We start from the raw sequence: 8,217 nt of genomic DNA, 5'->3' as shown, positions 1-8,217 counted from the left end.
CTTACGCTCTGATTGGTGTGATACGAACGTTTCATGAATCTCACGTGAAGCCTGTCGTACGTTAGGTTAATAAATGAGGGCCATTAGCTCTAAGGATGTGCTTCAATACATAACTGAAGTGGACACACTAATGAGTAGCACAATGGTGCAATCTGTTTACCTTGTCATAAGCTAAAGCCTTTTCCCAAGCTAAAAGAAAACCAGGCGCTCTTCTGCAAAAGCACAGCTGAGAGTGCTTGAGAGTCCTTTGAGGTGCAGCATGATTTTAGGCTGAGATGCTTCGGGTGTGTTAAGGTGTGAGCCCAAATAGTCGTCGAACGACAAAGACAAGACAGCGATCAGGTGATAGAACCGGGGTATTGATGTCCCGTCCATGCAACCGATGGATATGATCAAAACCTGTAAACAGCCCAACCACATCACTGGAAAGTCAGCATTACTACAGGAGCCTGACAGGGTAGTGGATGTCAATTTTTTAATCAGCCAGAACATGACTTGCCAACTTGTCATGGGCTGTCATCGACTTTTCCAGCAGTTATATCATGATTCATCTCACCATGGAAATCAGAGTTAGTAGAGGATGGTTTCAAACTCTGGGTCAGAGGCCCAGCACTCTTCCATTGTGCCAATCAGCTGAAATTCACCCCAGATGGGACTTGAACCCACAATCCCTGGCTTAGGAGGTCAGTGCCTTATCCATTAGGCCACTGGGGCTTTACATCCCCAGAGCATCCCCATCACCAGTTCAGGAGAAATACATATACAGTTCTGGAGACTAGGGATGAGCGAGTACAGCATTATTTGTATCTGTATCTGTTTACCACTTGTATTATCTGTATCTGGATCCGTACTCGGAGTGGGCGGGGCCTAAACCGGAAGTGGTCAGATTTAACCTGGAAGTGTGTCAGGTTCTCTTGAAATGTGCGGGGCTTTAATCGGTATGTTATTTTAAGCATGCAATTGATATGAATTGATCAGAAATTGTTATATTTATTGCTGATTAGAAAACTATTTACATGACAGCATCAAGCTTCAGATCAATGGTGTTGTCATGGTAACAAACTATATAGGCCTACAGTATATAACACGTTTTGCAACAATAAATACAGCAATGTGGTTGCAATTATTAAGTAAAATGTAATGAACAAGAGTTTTCATACTCAATAATATAACTTTATTTTTTTAACTTTTAATTTTTCTATTATCAGTGTGATCAATTCTTTTTTTTATTGGTTCTTTTTTATTTTCCCACCAGGTATGTGGGAGTGTCTGTGCCTGTGAGTGAGTAGGATATATACAGCTCTGGAAAAAATTAAGAGACCACTGCATTATTATCAGTTTTTCTGGTTTTACTATTTATAGGCATTTGTTTGATTACAATAAACACGTTTGTTTTATTCTACAAATGTTTTGACAACATTTCTTCTAAATTCCAAATAAAAATGTTGTTATTCAGATTATTTCTTTTAAGAAAATGACAACTCATCAAAATAACAAAAAAGATGCATTGTTTTCAGACCTAAAAAAATCCTAAGAAAACCAGTTCACATTCATTCTTAAACAACACAATACTAATATTTTTACTTAGGAAGAGTTCAGAAATCAACACTTGGTGGAATAACCTTGATTTTTAATTACAGCTTTCATGCGTCTTGGCATGCTCTCCACCAGTCATCACATTGCTGTTGGGTGATGTTACGCCACTCCTGGCACAAAAATCCAAGCAGCTCAGCTTTATTGGATGGCTTGGGACCATCCATCTTCCTCTTGATCAAATTCCAGAGGTTTTCAATGGGGTTCAGGTCTGGAGATTGGGCTGGCCATGACAGGGTCTTTATCTGGTGGTCCTCAATCCACACCTTGATTGACCTGGCTGTGTGGCATGGAGCGTTGTCCTGCTGGAAAAAACAATCCTCAGAGCTGGGGAACATTGTCAGAGCAGAGGGAATCAGGTTTTCTTCCAGGATAACCTTGTACAATGCTTGATTCATTCGTCTTTCACAAAGACAAATCTGCCCAATTCCAGCCTTACTGAAGTACCGCCAGATCATCACTGATCCTCCACCAAATTTAAAAGTGGGGGCCGGACACTGTGGCTTGTAGGCCTCTCCAGGTCTCCATCTAACCATTAGACAACCAGGTGTTGGGCAAAGCTGAAAATTTGACTCATCAGAGAAGATGACCTTACTCCAGTCCTCTAGGGTCCAATCCTTATGGTCTTTTGCAAACTTTAGCCTGGCTTGTCTTTGCTTCTCATTGATGAAGGGCTTTTTTCTGGCTTTGCACGACTTCAGCCCTGCTTCTAGGAGCCGGTTTTGCACAGTCTTTGCTGTGCACTTCAGCCCAGTTGCTGTTTGCCATTCTTTTTGTAAATCACTTGATGTCATCGTACGGGTTTTGAGTGACAAGCGAATGAGTTGGCGGTCATCCTGGTCTGTGGACAATGGTTTCCGCCCTCTTCCAGTCTGTAGCTTTGTTGTCCCCAATGTCTGTTGCTTGATCTTGTTCTTATGAACTGCCGTCATTGAAATGTTAAGGATGGAAGCAACTTCATACTCTCTGTACCCTTCTGCCAGTAAAGCCAGAATTGAACCGTTCTTTTCCTCACTCAAAACTTTTCTTTTAAACTCTTTTGGCATGATCAATTGTTCCTTTCTTTGTTTGGATTACCTGTGTGGTACTAGTAGCCCTGTTTTTGCCATCCAGCAGGCCCTATTGCAAGAGGCTAGTGATGACCACAGCAGTGGGTTTTATACTGGACCGTGCAACCACTGAGTGCTGATTTTTTTCTTAGCACAGTCTGAAAAATGTAGATGGTTCAGACATTACTATGGTAATGCTTGACATGAAAAGAGACTACTGCTCTTTAAAACACATTTTTATTTACATAATTTTAAATATTAAGAGTGTCATTAATTCATTTTGTGAGTAGAACAATGATCTCACTGTATCAAGAGTGAAGGCCTTGACAGTGACTTCATGCCAACTTTTTTATCCTGTGTGACAAACTTACAATTTAGCGTGTCATGGCGACTTTGTAACAATGCAATAACAAGTCACAAGTGCAGTGATGTCAGGATCCGGAAGATTATTTCAAGAAGTTTATTTGTATTTTCAAAAACAACAAAATCAGCAAAAAATTATCTTTGAAATAATGAACTTGGCGACCTTCACTTTAAAGCACAGACATAAATTAACAAAGAGAACTAAAGGAGATGACTTTCTCTGGTACTCACATGTAACAGGGAATTCAAATTCAGAAACCAGTTAACACCAACTGCGATTTTCAATTTTTTTATGAAAGTTAATGAAATTCAATAATTACACGAGGAAGTGAATGTTTGGAAGTTCATGATTGTGAAAGCCTTGACTTTGCTGAATAGTTCCTAGCTGCAGCACAAGGATCAGCACCTTGGAGAGCGCAGCAGTGCATTTATGGCTGGGGATGGATCTTGAGAAAACATCAAAGGGGCTTCAGTTAATGGACAAGCACACAACACGTGAATACAAATTACAAAAAATAAATACCTAGAAGCACAGAGTGTGACGGTAGAAGCATGTTACTAGGAGGACATGGCGCAAATAAATGATTAAAACTATTCTGTCCAATTAATTTGACACATAATGCTGTTTATTTTTCAATACTTCATACACATTGTTTGTGTGTGTCTAAGTGTTTATAGAACATTATTAATCTCATGAGTAATTCTCACACAGCGAGTACTTCAAAATGAGGAGGACCTCCCTCGGCAGGACTGACTGGGTTGACATAAAATGGAAAGGAGGAGTTATGCAACACCCAGTGCAGCAGGATGGAAATAGCTGTGGGGTACTTGTCATTATGGAAAGAATAATATAACAAGATATTACAATAATTAATGAATGATCTCGATTAATTCAGCTTTTATGATTAAATTCATTTTTCAAGCATTAAAAATCGCCACATTATTTTATCAAAATTACATCACATGTTGTGTCATTGTTTAGATGGCAAAGGCTGTCATGGAGGCCTTTCCCAAAATTCCAAAAATCGCATTTGGTACAGCAAAGAGAGAGATGGCACAGCAGCGTAAACATTTCGCTCTTGAAATACTAAAAGCCTCAGGTGGGTGAGACATTTTCTTAGTTCTTATGTGATATTGTAGTACTAAAGAGCTAAAATATTCTTTTGTATATTAGTGTTTGACACAGAGGGCAACTGTGCAATGTGTGCAACGACAAAACCACCCAGCCACGGACATTCCATCGCTGACTGGGTAAGTTTTTGAATGAGTCTTTCCATTTTTTGATTTAATTGTGCATTTTTTATTTGTAAATAAAAAAGATAGCTGACAGGAAGCAAAGGTGAGAAAGATGGAGAATGACATGCAACAAAGGTGTCTGGTCAGAACCTCTTCATAGATGTTGCAGTTCAACCATCACCCACCGTCGCGTCCGATGAATGCAAACATAATAGTATGTGTTTAAAAGTAAAATTGGGTATGCATTGAACTTTTACAGATTCAGTGTGACAGCTGTTGCCGGTGGTTTCATGCACAGTGCCTACAGATGGACACAGCACATCTTGATGCTGCGAAGACAAGTGATTGGGATTGCATTCTGTGTCGGAAATAATGACACATACAGTATATGTGGTGTCATACCCTAAGACTTTTGTGAATCCAGTAAATGTGTCTTGATTTACTGAGCAAAGTATTTTAATAGCACCTCCAGGTTCATATTTCTATTTCACTGTTGAAAATTGTGAATGTTCTTTAAAAGTTCTCAAACATTGTATATTAAAAATGTTTCCATTGTGTGTTGTAAGAGATGTCTTTAACTCCAATATATCAGTCCTGTCCAGTGCCAGGAACTGTGGAGCAAATTCCTTTATATCCTCTCTATTTTCAGATTTTTGATCGTGTAACGACAGAAGTGTGGGAATTTCCATCCATAAATCTCCAAAACTATACAGAAAAATGTCTGATTTTCAGTATGATTGTAGTACCTGATTTATTGTACTTAAATATATCAGTAAGTGTATATATATATCCAGTGCCTGGAACTATGGAAGAAATTAATTTTATAGGTCATAGAAGTTCATATCTTTTGATCGTCTAACGACAGAAGTATGGGACTTTGCATTCAAATATCTTAAAAATTATACAGTAAAAATGTCTCATTTTCAGTATGATTGTAGTACCTGATTTACTGTACTCAAATATATCAGTAAGTGCCTGGAATTATGGAAGAAATTCATTTTATAGGTCATAGAAGTTCATATCTTTTGATCGTCCAACGACAGAAGTATGTGACTTTGCAGTCAAATATCTTAAAAATTATACAGTAAAAATGTCTCATTTTCAGTACGATTGTAGTACCTGATGCCTTGTACTCAAATATATCAGTCAGTGCCTGGAACTATGGAGCAAATTCATTTTATAGGTCATAGAAGTCCGTTATTTTTTTCGTCCAACGACAGAAGTATGAAACTTTGGTGTCAAATATCTTAAAAATTATACAGTAAAAATGTCTCATTTTCAGTATGATTGTAGTACCTGATTTACTGTACTCAAATATATCAGTCAGTGCCGGGAACTATGGATCAAATTAATTTTATAGGTCATAGAAGTTCGTTATTTTTTTCGTCCAACGACAGAAGTATGAAACTTTGGTGTCAAATATCTCCAAAATTATACAGTAAAAATGTCTGATTGTCAGTGTGATTATAGTACCTGATTTACTGTACTCAAATATATCAGTCAGTGCCTGGAACTATGGAGCAAATTCATTTTATAGGTCATAGAAGTTCATATTTGTTTTTGTCCAACAGCAGAAGTATGTGAATTTGCTGTCAAAAATCTCCAAAACTATACAGTAAAAATGTCTGATTTTAGGTATGATTGTCGTAAGTGATGCCCTGTACTCATATGTGTCAGTCAATGCCTGGAACTATGGAGCAAATTAATTTCAGAGCTACTACAGTTTTATATTGTTTTTCGATTTAGCGTAGACATGAGGGACTTAGTAAAATCTAAAAATGTATAACAGTTAATTACTGAATTTTAAATATGGGTGTAGTTGCTCCTAAAATAAATAGTTGTTTAAAAATATTCATTATTAATGTTATCAACAAAGAATAACTCCAACAACACATTTCTTTCAGTTTATTTTTATTTATTTTGTATAAGGGACAGAAACGGGTTACATATTTTTTACTTGTGGTGCATATAATCCATTAATCTTCTTTTAAATGTATTTAATATTCACACCTTATTTTGAAAACCGGAAGTAGTTGCAGGTGTATTGTTCGCTAGTCGAGCTGGGCCATTAGAATGCATTTACCATCACTGCTGGTAAAAGTGCGCACTACAAATTGAGTGTCGGCTGATTTGACCACGGATATCCGAGTGTCGGCTGGCTTGACCGCAGTGAAGCGGACCGGAGTTATAATGACGGCGGACTTGTACAGTACGGCCGTTTTGCAAGCAACAAGCACTCGGATATTTCAGTAAAAACACAGCGTTAAGTCAGTGGGACTAACAACAGACAAAATCATAGTTTATACAGTGTTATACATTCATTTTTTAATAATATGAAGAAGTGTGTACTTACTCAAGCGTTGCTGTCAATAGCAAAGGCAGAATGACAGCGCGCTTAGCGAGAGAATCCAAGATGGCGGTAGTTGGAACAAAATGAGCCATCTGATTGGTGGGCTAAAAACGTGTCTCGTGTGATTAGTCGAGAACTTGGAATTCGGAACAATCGGAACAGACGCACCGTTCTGTGATTGGTTGAAGTTGGAACAAGTTGGAACATCGGAACAGAGAGGATCCTGCTCACGGAGGCGAAAAGATGACACGCAAATTCGTGAAGCGTTACCACATTTTAATCTGCGCGCGTGTGTCCCCCCCGAGCTGGTAAAGACAGGACACCCTGCTCTAAAGACTGACTGGCATTGCCGGGCGTGGAACTCTCTGTGCTAGGAAGTTTGGGCCATTCTACGGAGCTCCAGGGTGAAGTAGGACAGGTCCGCGCACCTCCGTGCACCGCGCGTTTACTGGCGGGCGCCGCTGCTTGCAATGACCCTGACCAAAGGCAAAGGAGCCTTTCTGCTGAGTTCAATGATACGTCACGCAATAGTCTATTTTTAACAGTGCAAAGTCATAAAGGTGCATGGTTAGAGTGTAGCGGCTGGCTCAGTATCACAAGTAGACCACACATTATAAGTTTCACGTATGATGGGACCTGTGAGGCGTCTGTTTCTCAAACTAGAGACTCTAACGTACTTATCTTCTTGCTCAGTTGTGCAACACGGCCTCCCACTTCTTTTTCTACTCTGGTTAGAGCCTGTTTGTGCTGTCCTCTGAAGGGAGTAGTACACACCGTTGTAGGAAATCTTCAATTTCTTAGCAATGTCTCGCATGGAATAGCCTTCATTTCTAAGGACAAGAATAGACTGTCGAGTTTCAGATGAAAGTTCTCTTTTTCTGGCCATTTTGAGCGTTTATTGACCCCACAAATGTGATGCTCCAGAAACTCAATCTGCTCAAAGGAAGGTCAGTTTTGTAGCTTCTGTAACGACCTAAACTGTTTTCAGATGTGTGAACATGATTGCACAAGGGTTTTCTAATCATCAATTAGCCTTCTGAGCCAATGAGCAAACACATTGGACCATTAGAACACTGGAGTGATAGTTGCTGGAAATGGGCCTCTATACACCTATGTAGATATTGCACCAAAAACCAGACATTTGCAGCTAGAAAAGTCATTTACCACATTAGCAATGTATAGAGTGTATTTCTTCAAAGTTAAGACTAGTGTAGCACCCCGTTTAACTTCAAAAAAATACTAGAAACATTAACACACTGTGGTACCACACACACACACACACACACACACATCCACACACACACAAGCAAGATAGAAAAAAACGTTGCAGGCCTGATGGTAGCTTGTGAGCGGTGCGTCCGAATTACGTTTTTTTTTTCTTCGGCGAGGGAAATCACAAAAATCCAACTTACAGTTAGTCGTTAGTCCCGGAAACACTGTCCCACCACGAACACGGAAAAACTCTCAATCCAGCAACGTCCTCTTCCGCAGGATACACACCGCCGTCCTCTCAGGTTGCAGTCAAACGTCCTCGGAAACAGGAACTCCCTGCCGTTAGCTCCCACGGTTAGCAAGCACACTAGCTAGCACTGCAGTCGGACAAGAGAAGTGCAGTAATGTACTCCG

At 39.5% G+C, this 8,217-nt stretch overlaps 1 non-coding gene across 1 annotated transcript; it reads right to left on the bottom strand.

Annotated features, from left to right (window-relative positions):
- Nucleotides 1-641: 641 nt before the first annotated feature.
- On the bottom strand, nucleotides 642-714 carry trnar-ccu (transfer RNA arginine (anticodon CCU)). The gene has a single exon. It is a non-coding gene; the product is annotated as a tRNA-Arg (tRNA).
- Between the last annotated feature and the right edge of the window lie 7,503 nt (nucleotides 715-8,217).

This window comes from Etheostoma spectabile, unplaced genomic scaffold, assembly GCF_008692095.1.
Source record: "Etheostoma spectabile isolate EspeVRDwgs_2016 unplaced genomic scaffold, UIUC_Espe_1.0 scaffold00018484, whole genome shotgun sequence".
In the NCBI taxonomy this organism is placed as follows: Eukaryota; Metazoa; Chordata; class Actinopteri; order Perciformes; family Percidae; genus Etheostoma; species Etheostoma spectabile.
The sequence above is the reverse complement of the archived record's forward strand: the minus strand, read 5'-3'. Positions and strand labels throughout refer to the sequence as shown.